Source organism: Euprymna scolopes, chromosome 21 (genome assembly GCF_053919585.1).
Source record: "Euprymna scolopes isolate OS-2025 chromosome 21, ASM5391958v1, whole genome shotgun sequence".
NCBI lineage: Eukaryota > Metazoa > Mollusca > Cephalopoda > Sepiida > Sepiolidae > Euprymna > Euprymna scolopes.
Window position 1 is genome coordinate 62,255,585 of NC_136502.1, and position 18,348 is coordinate 62,273,932.

Genomic DNA, 18,348 nt, shown 5'->3' on the forward strand with positions numbered 1-18,348 from the left:
CTATGCATGCTGCCAGGAAACACTTCATAGTGAGTGAATCTTCAGAAAAGCTTAGATGAGCTCTCCGCCACCAAGTTAGCACAGGTATCACCCAATCCTATAAAAATGGAGATGCTGTTCTTTACAAAAGGAACTTGTGTGATAGGTGGCTTGGCCCTGGGACAGTCATAGGGTGTGAAAACAAACAGGTGCTTGTCAAGCATGGCGTCACCTATGTTAGAGTACATCCGTCTCGTTTAACTTTCTATCCCGAAACATACCAGACTCACAATGAGGGCAACAACGAGGAATTGAGCACCCAACAAGAGTCTGAAGGATCCCCAAGAGTGTCAAACTTCGAAGAGAACATTTTAGAAGAAAATTTAGAAATGGCAGACAACACTGAACAACGCCCTACTATGGAGACTCAAGACATAACCAATAAATGCGACACCACCACCAGGAAAGTCAAACTTCCCAAACCTGGACAAATCATAAAATGCAAGCTTGCCAACGACACAGAATCAGACTGGAAGAAGTTAAATGTCATAAGTAGAGCAGGCAAAGCCACTGGCAGAAATAAACATTTGATGAATGTAGTTATGGAACAGGGTGAAGCATTTTGGTTGGACTTTGAACATGGAGTTTCCGATTGGCAAGCTGATGAGACTGAAGAAAATGAAGAGCACCATGATTCCTGCACTGAGGAAAAAGTAATGATCACCTCTGCTGACGATAGCCTGGAACTAGAGGAAGCTAAACAAAAGGAACTTCAGAGCTGGGATAAAAATAAAGTCTATGTTCAAGTACCGGATCAGGGCCAACCAAAAATCTCCACCAGATGGATTTACACAAGCAAAAATTCCCAAACATTCAAGGCCAGACTTGTCGCCCGAGGTTTTCAGGATAAAGATGCTAAGAATCTAAGAAATGATTCTCCCACATGCTCCAAAGAAGGTTTACGTGTAGCATTAGCTATAATGGCATCCAACCATTGGGTATGTAAATCCATGGATATCAAAACAGCATTTCTGCAAAGCAAGAAGTTGGAAAGACAGGTTTATCTGAATCCTCCCAAAGAGGCTAATGTACCCCAAGGCTATATTTGGAAACTCTCCAAATGTGTATATGGCCTGACCGATGCCTCTAGGTCCTGGTATCTCACACTCAGGGAGGAATTGATGAAGTCAGGAGCTATAGCTTCAAAATATGATCAGGCTATATTTACATGGCATTTCGAAAGCAAATTGCAAGGGATAATTGCTACCCATGTGGATGATTTTTGCTTTGTAGGGTCAGAGATTTTTCATAGAAAAGTTATTGACAAAATCCATCAAATATTTGCAGTTAAATCTGAAGAAACTGCAGAGTTTCAGTACATAGGATTAGACATTAAACAGAATAGGGAAAATATTAAACTTGGACAGAATGAGTACGTAAAGAAATTGAAATATATCCCAGTGGAAAATGGCAGGAATATTAATGACAAAATATCCACAGCGGAAATTTCTGAAATCAGGCAAGTTATCGGCCAACTTAACTGGCTGGCTACCCAGACCAGACCTGATCTCAGCTACGATGTCAGTGCATTAAGCTCCATCCTCAAACAAAGTAATGTGGAATGTATAAAACATGCCAATAGAGTAGTAAAGAAAGCCAAGAAAGAAAAATCCCAGGTAGATATTCCTGACTTAGGAGATCTCAGTCATCTCAAGATTGTTGCCTACAGTGATGCCTCATTCGCCAACCTGACAGACGGAGGATCTCAAGGTGGTTACATAATCTTTTTAGCTGGCAATAACCACAAATATACACCAATAACCTGGCAGTCCAAGCACATTAGAAGAGTGGTCAAAAGCACACTGGCTGCTGAAACCCTAGCCATGGTTGACATGTCGGAGGCCTGTCTGTTTTATAGGAAACTACTATTAGAAATACTGCAATTGAAGGATGAACCCGAAAATATAAAAATAATCTGCAAAACTGACAATTCCTGTCTCTTTGACTTTGTGCATTCATCCACCCAAATACTAGATAAAAGGCTTCGTATTGAGATGGCTATTTTGAGAGAAATGCTGGAAAGAAAAGAAATAGCAGAGTTCTCTTGGATACCCACCAATGGACAGGTAGCTGATTGCTTAACCAAGAAGGGAGTCCCTTCATTTAAGATACTTGAGTTCGTATCTGAACCCAAAGAAACGGATATTTAAAAATAAATTTTTTTTTTCTTTCTTTTTCAGTGGTCATCTAGAAGACAAGAAAAAGGGGGAAGTATTGTTAACTCTACCCAGTTGTGTCCCTTGAACACTCTTTACAACAGAGAGTTAACTTCCCTACCGGCGACGGTGTAAACGGAACTTTTCGAAAAATATGGCGCGACCTGTACGCACGTGTTGAATAAACCCTCCTCAACCCTACTCCCGTTATCTGTGTTCATTTGCTTCTACAGACTGGATCTGGTAAAAGTGTGTCTTTCAACTACTCAATCAACACTGACAGTCAACGGTTCTTATTTATCTGGTGAAATGCTGGCTAGATTTTCTAATCTTAATGTTCCCATGAGGTATCGTAAGTTCTTAATTAAAACCTTTTTAGGGGGAATAAGTAAACCACTTGAGGGAAGTAAAGCTTGTAGTTAGATTTTCGGATTTCTATCATTCTGTGCCATTTTTGGTGGATGATAGAATGGACCTTTCATTTCAGGTTGATGGATTGAATTCTGTGATCGGGAATTTAATGAATCAAAATGTCAAATTGGTGGTTAATTTCTTTGAATTGAAAAATGAAACATTGCCGGTGTTTGGTCTACTGGGCATGGATGTGCTCAGATTTCTGGGACCTATGAACCTAAATAGTTTTAGACCATGTGTGGGAATTTCCCTAAGGTATTGTCCTATTTGGTGATATATCAGATTTTATGTCTCCTCAAACCATAAACATAACAGAAACGTTTGGGGTTAAATTATGCCTAAGTAATTGATAAACATTCTGCGTGTATATTTTGTACTGGATTCTAAGTTGGTGTACACAAATCCATTGAGTTGTTTTGAGGAGTCTTCTGTTAAAAGAACTGTGGAAACTATCGGTATTATGTGTTGAGTTATCTATACAAGCCCTACACAGACAAAATGCAAAGGAAGATCTGTATCTTCTCAAAGAGAAATATTGCCTTTGATTTCCTCTGTGTTTGACTCTTCCTGTTACGATTAAATGTTAAAAGTAGAATCCTTCTTAGTAAATTGTGGAAGTTAAAGGTATTATGGGACCAACTGGTTCTCCCTGATATTTTGGTTGACTGGAATAAGTTGTAGAAGGATTCAATCAAGATTGGTGATCTTCAGTTTGACCGATTCTCAGTGGATTCTGAATCTTTAGCCACTTTGATCATTTTTTTCGTGATGCCTATGGAATAGCGGTATATTTATATCAGCATGGTAAAGTCAGGTTGATATTTGCTAAAGCAAGAGTAGTACCTTCTGTTAGGAGGACTTTGCCCACCGTGGAGCTGTTAACTGTGTATTTATGCATGAAGCATATTTCTATTTTGGTGAAAATATTTCCTTCAAAAGTGCTCGATTCCATGATCATCGCAGTAGATGTTCAAGTAGTCTTGGCTTAGGTCTTATCTGACTCTATTAACACAAAATGTCAGTTCACTCATAATCGTTTAAAGGACATAAAAACGATGGTCTTTGTGATGAAGGTTTAACTGTGAAGTTTAAATATGTGAAGATGGGAAATAATCCTGTTGACGTTATCACAAGAGGGATACCCTTGAACAAATTTAAAACAGTTTTGGAGCGATGGTTGTTTGGGACGGAATAGCAGAGAGGACTTATGATTTAAATTGTCTTAATTCTGCTAGTCATCATTTTCATCTTCACTTGTTTTAGTGTGAGAGCTATACACTTGTAACTATTGTCTGATATGACCACTCAGTTTGTGGTTTTGGTATTTGTGAGATTTTTCAATGTCTATGAATTCCTTCTCCTATTTATTTGGATAATACTCTGTCCTTTGTCATGGGTTGTGATTTGGTTAAACAAATTTATTTGTCTGATGAATTTAAGGGAAGTTTTGATGCTCACCAAATGATACCATTGTATTCGGGTTGGTATGGTGCTGTGTGGGAAAGGTTAATACGGATCATCAAAAATTGCCTTTTCAAGGTTATAGGATGTAAGAAGTTGAATTGTTTCCAACTCTTAACAGTTCTGTCAGATATACAGAGATTTGTTAACGATCGATCTTTGATTTATCGTTGTTCTGATGATTCTGATTTGGAGATGGTTACTCCAAACGCATTTGTGTGTTCTTTCTCTGTGTTTTTGAATTTGGAAAATGATTGTTTCCAGGATCGTCCCCTAGCATGAAGGATCTTGTAGAGAGTTTGAAATGTAGAGATGAATTGTTTTAAAAGGCTGTGGTTGATACTCAAAAGATATTGTTCATATCACAGCCTTAAGAGAATTGTCTCAGGATCTTTATCAGCCTAACTTTGAAAATACTATTAGGTTGGAAGATGTTTTAATAAAAAAAAAGTCCAATAAAGTCATGTCCTAATTGGTCACTGGGAAGGGGTGGGGGAGTAACCTAACATCCAGATCAGATAGCATGGTTCGGTCAGCCTGTATCCAAAAGAGTGATGGCAGCACTCAAGAACATTCTCTGAAGAATTTGTGTCCTATGGAACTCTCGATAACCCACTTCTTCTGATGATGATGGTGAAGCAGATAATTCTTGCTGCTGGAAATTTAATCTGAGTAGAGAAAATGTCAAGTCTAGATTTGTAAATTCTGTTAAATCATTAAATGAAAGAAATGCGGAATTTGTTTGTTTTTTTAAGATTTTCTTCTCTTTTCTGTTTCGAAGAGTGTGGAAAATTATTTCTACTGTTTTATTTTGTCCCTTCTTTCTTTTCTTCTTCCTTCCCCCTTTATGTTTCGTTCTTCACCCTCTTCTATGATACGTGATCCCGTTGTGCTCACTGATTGTTAGAGCCTCTTTGCGCACCAAATTTTCCACATACGGTATTTTTAAAAGAAAAAATATCAATTGCTGTTTCTACTCCATGAAGGAAGTAGTTTCTGAAAATATATCTTAGAAGAAAGAGGGGTTAAATATGTCTAAGTTACCTGACATATTTTGTCGAGGTCTCAGTCAAGGAAAAAGAAAACAGAAGACTTTGTGAACAGCTTCTCAGACATTAACATAGTTGAAATATGCCGCGAATTATGAAAACATTAATTATTCCAGGATAAAAATAAAAACACAGGATTCATTGCAGAGGTTTCTAGTTGCCAGAAACCCTGTTTCAGACTTTGGTTCTGAAATGTGAACTTTATATTGACTTTCCTCTATGAGGAAAAGATTACAAAAATTAAAGTTACTGACTCTACCAAATTCACTTTAATAAAAGTAATTTCTTTCAAGTTGTTTTTTTTCCATATTCGTTTCTCCCTTGCATATTTTTTTTTTATCTACATTGCAGGTATCAAGTAAAGAATAAATACTTTCCGCAAGAGTCACAACCTCATGAGACGTCCATTCTCACTTCAGCTGATCTTGAATTCATTGTCGTCCATTTTACATTTTTCTTAGTAAATATATAACAAGATGCACATCGTTTTAACGATCGTCTGTATTTGTCATGCTACTTTGCTATTGCCGTCACTTTCTTTGTTTTGTGTCTATATTGCAGAGGAATGAAAGGCATGTATCGATTGTACAACTAATAAAAGTAAACACAAGGCAAAAAAAAAAATAACGACAAAACACAGTTTTAGATGATTAGATATCATGTTTTATTGTTTGCCAAGAAAAGGGGGTAAAATTACAGCAATTCATGGTCAGCTGGAGAGAGAACAGGCGTCTTGCAAGGTTGAAATGTTTGAACGCTTGAGGTAGGAACTGGTAGCTGGACGTCAGTGGGCACTGGAGCAAGTAGCCAGGTGTCAGTGGGCACTGGAGCAGGTCACTGGATATTAGTGGGCACTGGATCTGGCAACCAGATGTCAGTGATCACTGGAACCGGTAGCTGGACGTCAGTGGGCACTAGAACAAGTAGCCAGACGTCAGTGGACACTGGAACAGGTAGCTGAATATTGTTGGAGCTGAGGAATCACTGGAGTAAGCTGGAGGCACTGCAGGCGAAAGCTAGAGTTGCTAAAAGCTGCAGGGGTGAACTGGAGGTGCTGCAGGAGTACGCTGGAAGCTACAGAAACTGGCATAGAAGGCTGTAAGGGAGAGTTCCAGGAGGCAGGCAGCAGTAGAGAGTAGAATATGTATTGCATCCAAGTAATTTGTGATTCGCATAATTACTTTGTTGAGTAGTCCTACTGAGTACTGGGTACTGCTGCTGCAGAGTAGTCCTACTGAGTACTGGGTACTGCAGAGTAGTCCTACTGAGTACTGGGTACTGCTGCTGCAGAGTAGTCCTACTGAGTACTGGGTACTGCTGCTGCAGAGTAGTCCCACTGGGTACTGCTGCTGCAGAGTAGTCCTACTGAGTACTGGGTACTGCTGCTGCAGAGTAGTCCCACTGAGTACTGGGTACTGCTGCTGCAGAGTAGTCCTACTGAGTACTGGGTACTGCTGCTGCAGAGTAGTCCCACTGAGTACTGCTGCTGCAGAGTAGTCCCACTGAGTACTGGGAACTGCTGCTGCAGAGTAGTCCCACTGAGTACTGGGTACTGCTGCTGCTCCTGGTCCCTATGGCGACTGCGCCCTCTGACTTGACTCTCGTCCTAGCTCCTGAGTTGAACTGAAGAATAACTTTATGGAGCTCTGTTGGTGATACAACCAGTGATGGTGTCACTAAACAACGAATGACTATAATTAATTTCACACTGTATTACTTACAGTTAAAATGTTTTTGGTGTTTATTAACTGTATTTATTTTAATCTAGGCTTGAAATAATAGTCCTTTGTTTCTGTTTGTTTTAATTTATTTTAAAGCGTTTTTTATTTGAAAACAAAAGTAGTGTCAAGTCTGTTGATAAAAAAACATAGACATTTTCTTAAAGTCATTTGGATCCTTGATAATTGCTCAAAAAATTGAAAATTACATAAAATACTTGTAGAACATTTTTGCATGATTTGTGACATTTATTGAATGTGTTGCTACTAGTACTTTGTTTAATTTTTTACTTTTGAGCGATTAACGTGGCTCGACACGGGTTTAATGAAATCTCAATTGTTTTCGTTCTACAAAAAGTTGTAAAAAATATTCGAAAAATGTTTAAGATATAATTTTCTTACCGCATATGTGTGTGTGTGTGTGCGTGAGTGTGTGTGAGGGGGAGAGAGAGAAGGTGTGTAATCAAATTACTAAATAGATAGGGGAATTTATTCTTTGTAAACTGAAACTGACTGCGAAAGTCCACATTGATATCACATGTCGCCATCTGCTTCAATGATATAAACACAAGCTCTAACTTAGTACACACCGTGCACCCTAACCTGTCTCTTTGCCATTTAACACATCATCAGTGCCTAAGCCTACATCTGTCAACCGATATATTCTCTTTGTTTAGCTAAGTAATTAATAGGTATGGGCAAAATGGGCAAATAAAGGTGGGGGCGGGGGCCTCGTTTTGAAAGCCGATTTATCATAATTTTTTGTAGGTTTCCGACTACTTTTTGATTGTATTTGAAAGATTAAAGACTAAAGTTAATTTCATAAAGGAAAAAAATATTTGTATACATGAAAAAAAAAAGTTATAAAAAATGTTTTCACAGCGAGTTAACTTATTCAGCTAAATTTTGAAATCAAATAAATTCATTGTAAAAATCCCTTGAAAGATAAATATTAATTTTCTGGGTCTATTTCAAAGATAATTAGTTAAGTCTTAAGAATTTAAATAAAAACAAAATTAAAAAAACACCTTGTTTGTACAAAAAAAATAGCTTAATTAGTTCCCAAAAGCGAGAGATTCTTGCTTTGTTCAACTGAAAGAAAACATGCATTATACAGAAGCCTAAAATTTCAGACAGTTGAAAGGCTGTCTGAAAATGACGTCTGCTTTCGTTTTTTCTCTCAATTGTGCATCCGTAGGTGTGTCAGAATTTTTTGGGAATTTTTGACACCCTTAACACAAAACTGTGAATAAAATAACACTTGTAATTGCTCTTTTTAAAGTGGTTTGTTTAATTTCTTTATGGAATATACTTCCAAAATAAACTATTAAAGTTTTTTGAAAAATAATAGAAATATTTTTTATTTAAAAAAAAACAGTGTTTACAAAGTGCCTGCGCGCGCTCATGCAGCCATTTATTTTACGTAATAAAATGAATTGAATTTTAAGAGTTAAATTTTTTCAATTTTTCAATTTAAAAATCTATCAAAATTTTTCTATTAGTTCAATTTTTACAATATTTGCAAGTTTAATGTGAAATTTTATGCTCTTTCCTATAAACCGAATATGATATTCTAGACAAACGTTTTTTTTTAAATTCATCCATTTTGAAATGTCTATTAAAATGAAAATAATTTTCTCACCTCAGATTTATATATCAAAAATTGAAGATAAAAGATCAATAAATAAAATAATCTAATTAAAAACAACAAAAAAAAGAATAGTTTTGTGCAAATTTACCTAATCGCATTGATTTTTTTTTAAGTGAAACCTCACATTTAAAAAATTTTGTCCTGAAAAGATTGAAGACCTACAACAATTTTTTCTGCTTCATTCAATGTTTTTTTTTGTTTTTTTTTTTAGATTTAAAAAAAAATCACTCCATAAAGAACAAATAAAATATATTAAATAAAAAAACTCATGTATTTCTTTAAGAGAATAAAAAAAAATGGAAAATTGGTCGAGTGGAATTTTTTTAAATGGCAAAAACTGATAAGTGAAATGTGATCATTTTTTAAGTTACAATGGCCCATATTGACTAACTTTTGTTTACAGCCAGAAATAGAAAGGGAGATTAATTCTGGTGCTTAAGGCCACCGGAGTTCTCAACTTGAAGAAAGGGAGATGTTTGTCTCCCTTTATCTCAGTTGTGAACATCTGATATCGCAGTATTTTTTTAATCCTTGCTTAAAAAAGTTTTTTATTTAAAAAGGACATGGAATATAAAATATAAATATGGATAAATTCTTAACAATGAAGAATGGAAATACCCATTGATTAGTATTTTTATAGGTAAGTGATTTTTTGGAATTTATATATATTCATTATATTCGAAGTAAGTTAAAATTCGTTGCTTTTCTTGAAATCTTTTTTAAAGAAAACCGATTTAAAAAAAAGCAAATGTTGCATATTTTGCCATTAAACCTGTTATTATTTGGTTTTTGCTCCTTTTATTGAAAAAAAAAATTAGGGGTTGAATTACATTTTTCAAGTAGTTATAAGCTTCGAAAGATAGTAAGTCTAATTATTCAAGTTTTTATCACGCATTTTTAATGACGATTTCTGACACTGCTAGTGCATCTGCATCTGTACATTCTTATCGCAAACATTTGTCTAATTTTTACCACTTTTAATTTAATTATTTTTCTATGTTCCTGCTTTTAAATTAAAAAGAAAGTTTTATTTTTCAAGATTATATAAAGTTTCACATTCATGCAAGCAAGGAAAATATTAAAATCTTACGTATAAAAATTATGTGAAACCTGTAATTCCAAAAAAAAAAAAAAAAAAGAAGAGGAAATATTTTTTGCTATTATAATTTTGTTTTTTGTTTGAAGATATCAAATAAACAATGCTTAATTCAATGATAATATCGGTAGTTCGAGATATCAATTTTTCTTCGATTTATATCGAATTCATTAATAGGAACTTTACGGGGCTTTTTTCCATATGTTCTCGTACAAATTAAATATTTTTTTAATTGTTATAATTTATGATGCTTTCTTTTCACAAATAAAGAAAAATAAATTCATGCATTTTTTTTTTACTACTGAAAACCATAAGTTTAGTAAATGTATTTTTTGTTTAAACAAAATAATACATTTCCACTAAGATTTAAGGGAAAATAATGTGTTCATTATATTCCGTGATCATTATTTGATAAATACTAAAGATTTCATTAAAATTGGTTAATTTTCTAATTTTTGGTGAATTTTTAAGTAAAAGGAAGGGTAAAAATGTTTATGCATTTTGAGCGTCGGCATTCATTTTGCATGTACCTAGGCATTAACTGTTAATGTTTTTTGTTTTCAAGTTAAACGATAGCGCTAATTTTTTTTAAGTATGTCCTTTCAAGCAAATACAATATCACGTAATTGTCATCTCGAAAATAGTAATATCCAAAAATTAAGATATTTGACTAAGTAGAACATTTGCTATTAGTTAAAAAAAAAAAAAATGCATTGATTAATACGGTAAGAATCGATGTTTGCCATTTACGTCGCGCGACCTTCGAAAAGCAATGGAGATAATCCAATAATCCTGGTTTTCTTTCATATTTTGCCTATCAGTATGGAGAAAAACGTCAAATATATAATTTTTCGTAAAAATTACTTTGTATATTATTCAAATTATTTAATTCAAAATTAATTTATTGATAAAATTTCGTAATTTTAGGATATATTGCTATTTTCGAAATTACAAATAGGCATGATTTATCCTTATTTTATTTAGAAAAGGCATTGTTTACAATTTAATATTGGTCTAAATTTCATCGTTGTTTCATTATGGTTGTTTTAATGTTTTCGTAACTCGCCTGTCAGTTTCTGTGCAGCAGCAGTCGGTTTATAAAACTAGTTTTATTTGTCAGCCATGCTTTTCATTGTTTGTTTCTTTTCTTTTTTAATTTGAAAGTCAGTTCGGATTTATTTTTCCCACCAGGCCAAGATCGATTTTTTTTATGAGAGAATTATTCACCGGAATTTTTAATTTTCTGATACGCTGCCCAAGGCCATGTGCCGTATGTTTCTATATATTTATATATCTTCTCTTGAAAACGAAAAGTAAGTGTTATTTTTAATTTAAAAAAAAAACTAAAACTAACGTAAAAACCCGGCGTTGCCAGGGATTAAATAAGGGACTTTTGGTCTTTTGTTTTTGCGCTCAAATTACCGTATTATCTTTTTTATTCCAATTTTTCGTATTTTATGTATTCAATTTTTGGGGTGGGATCCAACGATGTAGTCAGCATTGATTGAATGGGAAATGATGTACCTATTTACAATGCCTCCCCACGGGACAGAGTTAGACACCAGGGTCGTTAGTGACATTAAATTACAATAAATGTATCGGGCTTTACCCTCTCTGGAGGCACACTCGCTAAACTAAGGCGCGTGTGCGCGGACACACACACACACACACACACACACACACACACACACACACACATCTGAAGTTATTATTTTCCAGAGGTAATCTCACCAATGAAGTTTAACGAGGTTAATACAAGAGTGGCCAATACCGAAGAAGGACAAGGTATACTTTTTTTTGTTTTGTTTTTTACATAAGCAGTAATATGTTGCTACACAGTCATGAGCATGTTCAGTTAGCTAATTATTAGTAACTAGAGACCTAACGCTTATATTTAAAAGCGAAATCCGTAATAGCCTCGTTATATTTCACTGGTTACCTTACCTCTGGAAAATAGCAACCCGTAATTTTATTTATATATATATATATATATATATATATATATATATATATATATATATATATATATATATATATATATATATATATATATGCGTCTAGTTTTCAAGTTAAAAATAAAACAAAGCAAAACATATTTCCTTTGTTGTGTATATTGAGTGAGCGCAAACGCAGACAGCCACGATAATATCCTGTTTGGTTGAAATAAAATATTATCGCCCAAGGGCTTTGGGTAAATGTACTTTCAAAATTATATATGAGTGAAGATTATCTCCAAAACCCTGGAAAGAATGCATTAAATAAACACACACGCTGTTTTACAATTTGTCATTGTTCTGAGGGAGACAACTCTCTTTTACTAAGAGACTAACAGGGAGATCCGACGTTATCCGGGATTGAATGACAATCAACGCATATTTCACACTCCTATATTTTCATTGGCATCGAAATCCGTAAAATCGCCCAAGAGAAAGCTTCACATGCCTCCATGCAGCAACTTTTTGTTTTTTACAAGGTGGTCACCACTTATCAAGGCCCGGAAGCCACTTGGAGATAAGGGTTATTGCGTGTACAGTACGTTAGTATTGGAGATTTGATAAAGTGTCTTACTTAAAGGGGCGGTTCATCAGGAATTTGTTTATGTTGGACTTGAAGACATCCAGGTTGTAGTCAGGTGGGAGAGAGGTTGCAGGGAAGAGAAAAGGGCATCCCCCACTAAACCACAAAGTCTATTTTGTACTCTGTCAAGGCAGGATAGGCTGTTTTTAGCAGCTCCTGCCCAGATGTGGCAGCAGTACTCCATCCTTGGATGTACTTGGCTTTTATATAGATAGAGAATTGTATCAACAGTGAGATATCTTCTGGACCGGTAGAAGGATCCTACCATTTTTCCAGCGACCTTGGCAACTGACTTACGTGTTCCATTTCAGATCAAGAGTAAAGGTCAAGTCCAGAAGCTTATCAAAACATGGAGCTTCCACTAGATGAGAGCCATTTATTTCAATTGATGCCAGATGGGGATCAGAGCGTTGATGATGTAAAGATAGGAGCTTGGTTTTAGATGCATTAAAAGTAACCAGCCACCTCTTTCCCCACTGTACCACGCGTTCAAGATCAGAGGAGAGAGAATCAGAGAGAACTTTTTCATTTACGGCCTGTCAACGAATGATTTAAGTATGTGTTTTGGGAGATCATTGATGTAGATCAGGAAGAGAGTTGGGCCCAGGATGGACCTCTGAGGGACTCCAGCATTAATACTGTGGGCCTCTGATTTCTGCGCATCAACCACTACTCTTATGAGTCTATCAGAGAGAAATGATTTAATGATTGAGAAAACATTTCCAGTGATACCGTAGCTGGAAATCTTATGAAGTAGGCCTTTATGCCATACCTTATCGAAGGCCTTTGACATGTGGTCCGTTGGTTCAAACTCCGCACGTAAATTGCTTAATGTTTTTAGTCCAAAATATATGTTATTCTACATTGCACTCTAGAGAACCTACTGTTACTTTTATAAAATTATTTTATATAAACTTCTTTCCAGTTAATGAAAAAAAACATTAAGAAATTTACGTGCGGAGTTTGAACCCACAGACCATGTCATGCAAAAAAACAACAAAACACGCTATCAACTTAACCACAGTAGAAATTTCACGGCTCTTTGTTCTATTATTGTCGTTAAGCGACGACATGGAAAAAATGACTTTACCGATGATAGATAAATTAAAATAACGGTTTCGATTATCGATTATCGGTAATTATCGGGGGGTATTCTGAGACAAAACTTAACTAAGGTCACTCCCAGACATATACACTCGATGAGTCAAGTCGATGCCTCCGTTCAGTCTTGAAAGACAATGGATAACCACTATAGGGGCAGCTGCACGTGTAATTGTGAGACAAGAGTTGCACAATCACAACCACACCTCTCCTGAATCGGCACTGTTTGAGTCCAGTGGCAAGGAGAAGTCCAGGACGACTGGAAACAATGCCGAGATAAGCGGAGAGCACATACAGCACCTGGAAGTCCCAAATGGTCACTCATCTGGTACTGGCCAGGCTTATCGTTGCTTAACTTTGGTGATCTGATGGGAACCGGCGTGTCAAACGTGATTATGCCGTACACTATACGACTGACGTACACGAGTGCTACCCCCCTAGCGAAATATGCATCGGCTCTGATGTTGTACACAGTTCGACTTAGGTAGCAATTATTTTTACAAGTAAAGAATTTTTGCATGTGTGGCCTAGTTTTTATTATTATTATTATTATTATTTATTTATTTATTTTGGCTTGAACTATGCACTTTGCAAATTATTATTATTTTTTTTTTGGATGGATATTTGTTTTTTGGCCGGAGATTATAGCTATAGGTAATTATTAACAGGAAATCAGTGCAAGTCCAATTAGCACTTGTAGCGATAAACAAAAATAAGCAAAAAGCTTCTCATGGAATCGAAACAGTGAAATGTTATTTGGTGCTAGTGCATTTATTGATCCGTGTTATTTTTGAAATAGTACTTTCAAGTTTAATTAAAGTTTTACGATACCTGTTTTTATTACATTGTTAGGTGAAAGTACAGAATAGGTACACAACACCCTCCCGTCCCCATGTTAAGAATGGCTTTCTAAATAATGTCATTATTTCAGCACGGCTCAATAAGTGCATGAGTACCTTTTATTTTCTTGAATAAAATAAAAACTACTCAACGAGAACATGACTGTTTTTTTTTTAATAATTATTTTTTATTCAAAAATAAAAAATAAAAATTCAATTGTTCAAAACATGTTTTTTCCCCAAAGCTTATTGGGATTTTTTTTTTAATCACCATATTTTTCATGAACATGCTCTAAAAATGTTTCAAAATTATCTAATATTTTTTCACTTTTCATGTTATAAGCCTCTCTATAAATGGCCTCATCGACATGAGACCATTTAATTTCTCCTACTGATCCCAATATGTATTTAAAAAATCATATAATAACAAAATTATTCACTAAGTTCAAGCCAAAATAAAAAATATCCATAAAAAAAACAACAAAATAAAACAAAAAACAATCCGAATAAGCCAAAATAAAAAAGCCATAATAAATAAGAAAAAACTAGGCGCACCCCAAGTCGAACTGTGTACAACCACGGCCATCGAGAGTAAGAAGAAGGCCTGTTAACTGAAAAATGTCTGCAGGCAATGTAGGTAAGATTTGTCAGACTGTCAGTACTATATGAGGGCCATCTGAAAAAGAGCAATAAAAAATTTTTAAAAAGAAAAAGGAACACAGTTCGATTAATACCGAAACTGAACTTTATTCAATATAAAATATAAATATTATCTATGTAAAATTAAGTAATTTTAAAGCAATATACAATTTAATACTGATAAAACTGAATTATGAATTTAGGAAACAAAGAATTAAAAAACATATTAAACATCAACGATGAATAATTTTAAAAGTGAAAACAAACGATATTTATTTTCATTCTAATATACTTGACACCACTTTTGTTTGGAAGTAAAGAAAAACATAAGTTAAAACACAGTTGGAACATTAATAACTACTTATCTTGTCTTTGGTAACATTTATCTTCGGCACAGGATCACAGTGTAGTATCTGTTTTGATGCTACACTTCATTTGTTCTGTCCTCGGTCAGTGGAGGAGAAATCCTCCATGACTGAGACAATTTTTATTTTATTTTTGTTCCTATCCAGAGTGCCCCTTTTTGTGGAGCTAGATTTTCCCACATTAAAAACCGACCTTGTGTCTAACTGTGCCCTCATGGGGAGGCAAGTAAATAAATTAAAAAAAAAATAATTTTGACAAATATTCTCATGTAAAAATTATTTGTTTATAATTCTAAAAAGAAACAATCAATTTTAATATATAACGCTCAGTCACCGCTAATTTTCTTAATAGCCGTGTGGTGAATAATTTTCAAACCGACTTCAGAAAAAAATATATAACTTTAAAATATTTGGAAATACTCAATGAAAGGTTTTATTTATTATTAAAAAGACATTTTGACAATTATTCTCATGTAAAAATTATTTGTTTATAATTTTAAAACTAAAACAAAATGAAATTAAATTTTCAACCTTCCTGATAGACTTTTTAGCCTTATAAGAAAATAAACAGTTAAAAATATCAACATAATATTTGCTGTATTAGCAATAAATAGTATTTTCTTTGATTTATATTAACAATGTTATCAAACGTTATGAAAGTATATATATTATTTTAATTGGAATTCATTATCGAGATGAGTATTATTTATATTAATTTATTTATTGCGAACTATTATTTTCATCTTAGAACGACTAAAAAAAAAGTTATGAAAGTACTTGAATACAGTTCTAATTAAATACACGTTTAATTATTAACAAATAACATTACTTACTTTACTATATTTGGTTGGAATAAAATTTCCCTTCTAATTGCACGTATCCAAATTGAGACTTGCTCCTTCTTTTTAGGAAAAGAAAATGTATGAACTTTGGGGCCTTTTGGATAATTTCCCTGGCAATTTGGAACAACGCAAGAATAAACCATGTTAGATTTTATCATTCTTATTAGACAAATTACGATATTGCTTTTTAGATTTTTTATCATTCTTATTAGACTAATTACGATATTGCTTTTTAGATTTTATCATTCTTATTAGACTAATTACGATATTGCTTTTTAGATTTTTTATCATTCTTATTAGACTAATTACGATATTGCTTTTTAGATTTTATCATTCTTATTAGACTAATTACGATATTGCTTTTTAGATTTTTTATCATTCTTATTAGACTAATTACGATATTGCTTTTTAGATTTTATCATTCTTATTAGACTAATTACGATATTGCTTTTTAGATTTTTTATCATTCTTATTAGACTAATTACGATATTGCTTTTTAGATTTTATCATTCTTATTAGACTAATTACGATATTGCTTTTTATATTTTATCATTCTTATTAGACTAATTACGATATTGCTTTTTAGATTTTATCATTCTTATTAGACTAATTACGATATTGCTTTTTAGATTTTTTATCATTCTTATTAGACTAATTACGATATTGCTTTTTAGATTTTATCATTCTTATTAGACTAATTACGATATTGCTTTTTAGATTTTATCATTCTTATTAGACTAATTACGATATTGCTTTTTAGATTTTTTATCACTCTTATTAGACTAATTACGATATTGCTTTTTAGATTTTATCATTCTTATTAGACTAATTACGATATTGCTTTTTAGATTTTTTATCATTCTTATTAGACTAATTACGATATTGCTTTTTAGATTTTATCATTCTTATTAGACTAATTACGATATTGCTTTTTAGATTTTATCATTCTTATTAGACTAATTACGATATTGCTTTTTAGATTTTATCATTCTTATTAGACTAATTACGATATTGCTTTTTAGATTTTATCATTCTTATTAGACTAATTACGATATTGCTTTTTAGATTTTTTATCATTCTTATTAGACTAATTACGATATTGCTTTTTAGATTTTTTATCATTCTTATTAGACTAATTACGATATTGCTTTTTAGATTTTATCATTCTTATTAGACTAATTACGATATTGCTTTTTAGATTTTATCATTCTTATTAGACTAATTACGATATTGCTTTTTAGATTTTATCATTCTTATTAGACTAATTACGATATTGCTTTTTAGATTTTATCATTCTTATTAGACTAATTACGATATTGCTTTTTAGATTTTATCATTCTTATTAGACTAATTACGATATTGCTTTTTAGATGTTATCATTCTTATTAGACTAATTACGATATTGCTTTTTAGATTGTTTATCATTCTTATTAGACTAATTACGATATTGCTTTTTAGATTTTATCATTCTTATTAGACTAATTACGATATTGCTTTTTAGATTTTATCATTCTTATTAGACTAATTACGATATTGCTGTTTAGATTTTATCATTCTTATTAGACTAATTACGATATTGCTTTTTAGATTTTATCATTCTTATTAGACTAATTACGATATTGCTTTTTAGATTTTTTATCATTCTTATTAGACTAATTACGATATTGCTTTTTAGATTTTTTATCATTCTTATTAGACTAATTACCATATTGCTTTTTAGATTTTATCATTCTTATTAGACTAATTACGATATTGCTTTTTAGATTTTTTATCATTCTTATTAGACTAATTACGATATTGCTTTTTAGATTTTATCATTCTTATTAGACTAATTACGATATTGCTTTTTAGATTATTTATCATTCTTATTAGACTAATTACCATATTGCATTTTAGATTTTATCATTCTTATTAGACTAATTACGATATTGCTTTTTAGATTTTTTATCATTCTTATTAGACTAATTACGATATTGCTTTTTAGATTTTTTATCATTCTTATTAGACTAATTACCATATTTCTTTTTAGATTTTATCATTCTTATTAGACTAATTACGATATTGCTTTTTAGATTTTTTATCATTCTTATTAGACTAATTACGATATTGCTTTTTAGATTTTATCATTCTTATTAGACTAATTACCATATTGCTTTTTAGATTTTTTATCATTCTTATTAGACTAATTACCATATTGCTTTTTAGATTTTATCATTCTTATTAGACTAATTACGATATTGCTTTTTAGATTTTATCATTCTTATTAGACTAATTACCATATTGCTTTTTAGATTTTTTATCATTCTTATTAGACTAATTACCATATTGCTTTTTAGATTTTATCATTCTTATTAGACTAATTACGATATTGCTTTTTAGATTTTTTATCATTCTTATTAGA

General features: G+C 32.7%; 1 protein-coding gene across 2 annotated transcripts in view; it reads left to right on the forward strand.

Moving 5' to 3' along the window:
* Positions 1-10,744: 10,744 nt before the first annotated feature.
* Positions 10,745-18,348, forward strand: part of LOC145242414 (mitochondrial sodium/calcium exchanger protein-like) — a 166,975-nt gene continuing 159,371 nt past the window's right edge. The window contains exon 1 of one of the 2 annotated variants that reach the window (XM_080105450.1): positions 10,745-10,897. The gene's annotated coding sequence lies outside the window, so the exon portion shown is untranslated. Of the gene's footprint in view, positions 10,898-11,294; positions 11,370-18,348 lie in introns of those variants that run through there. The other variant, XM_080105449.1, reaches the window with a different exon arrangement.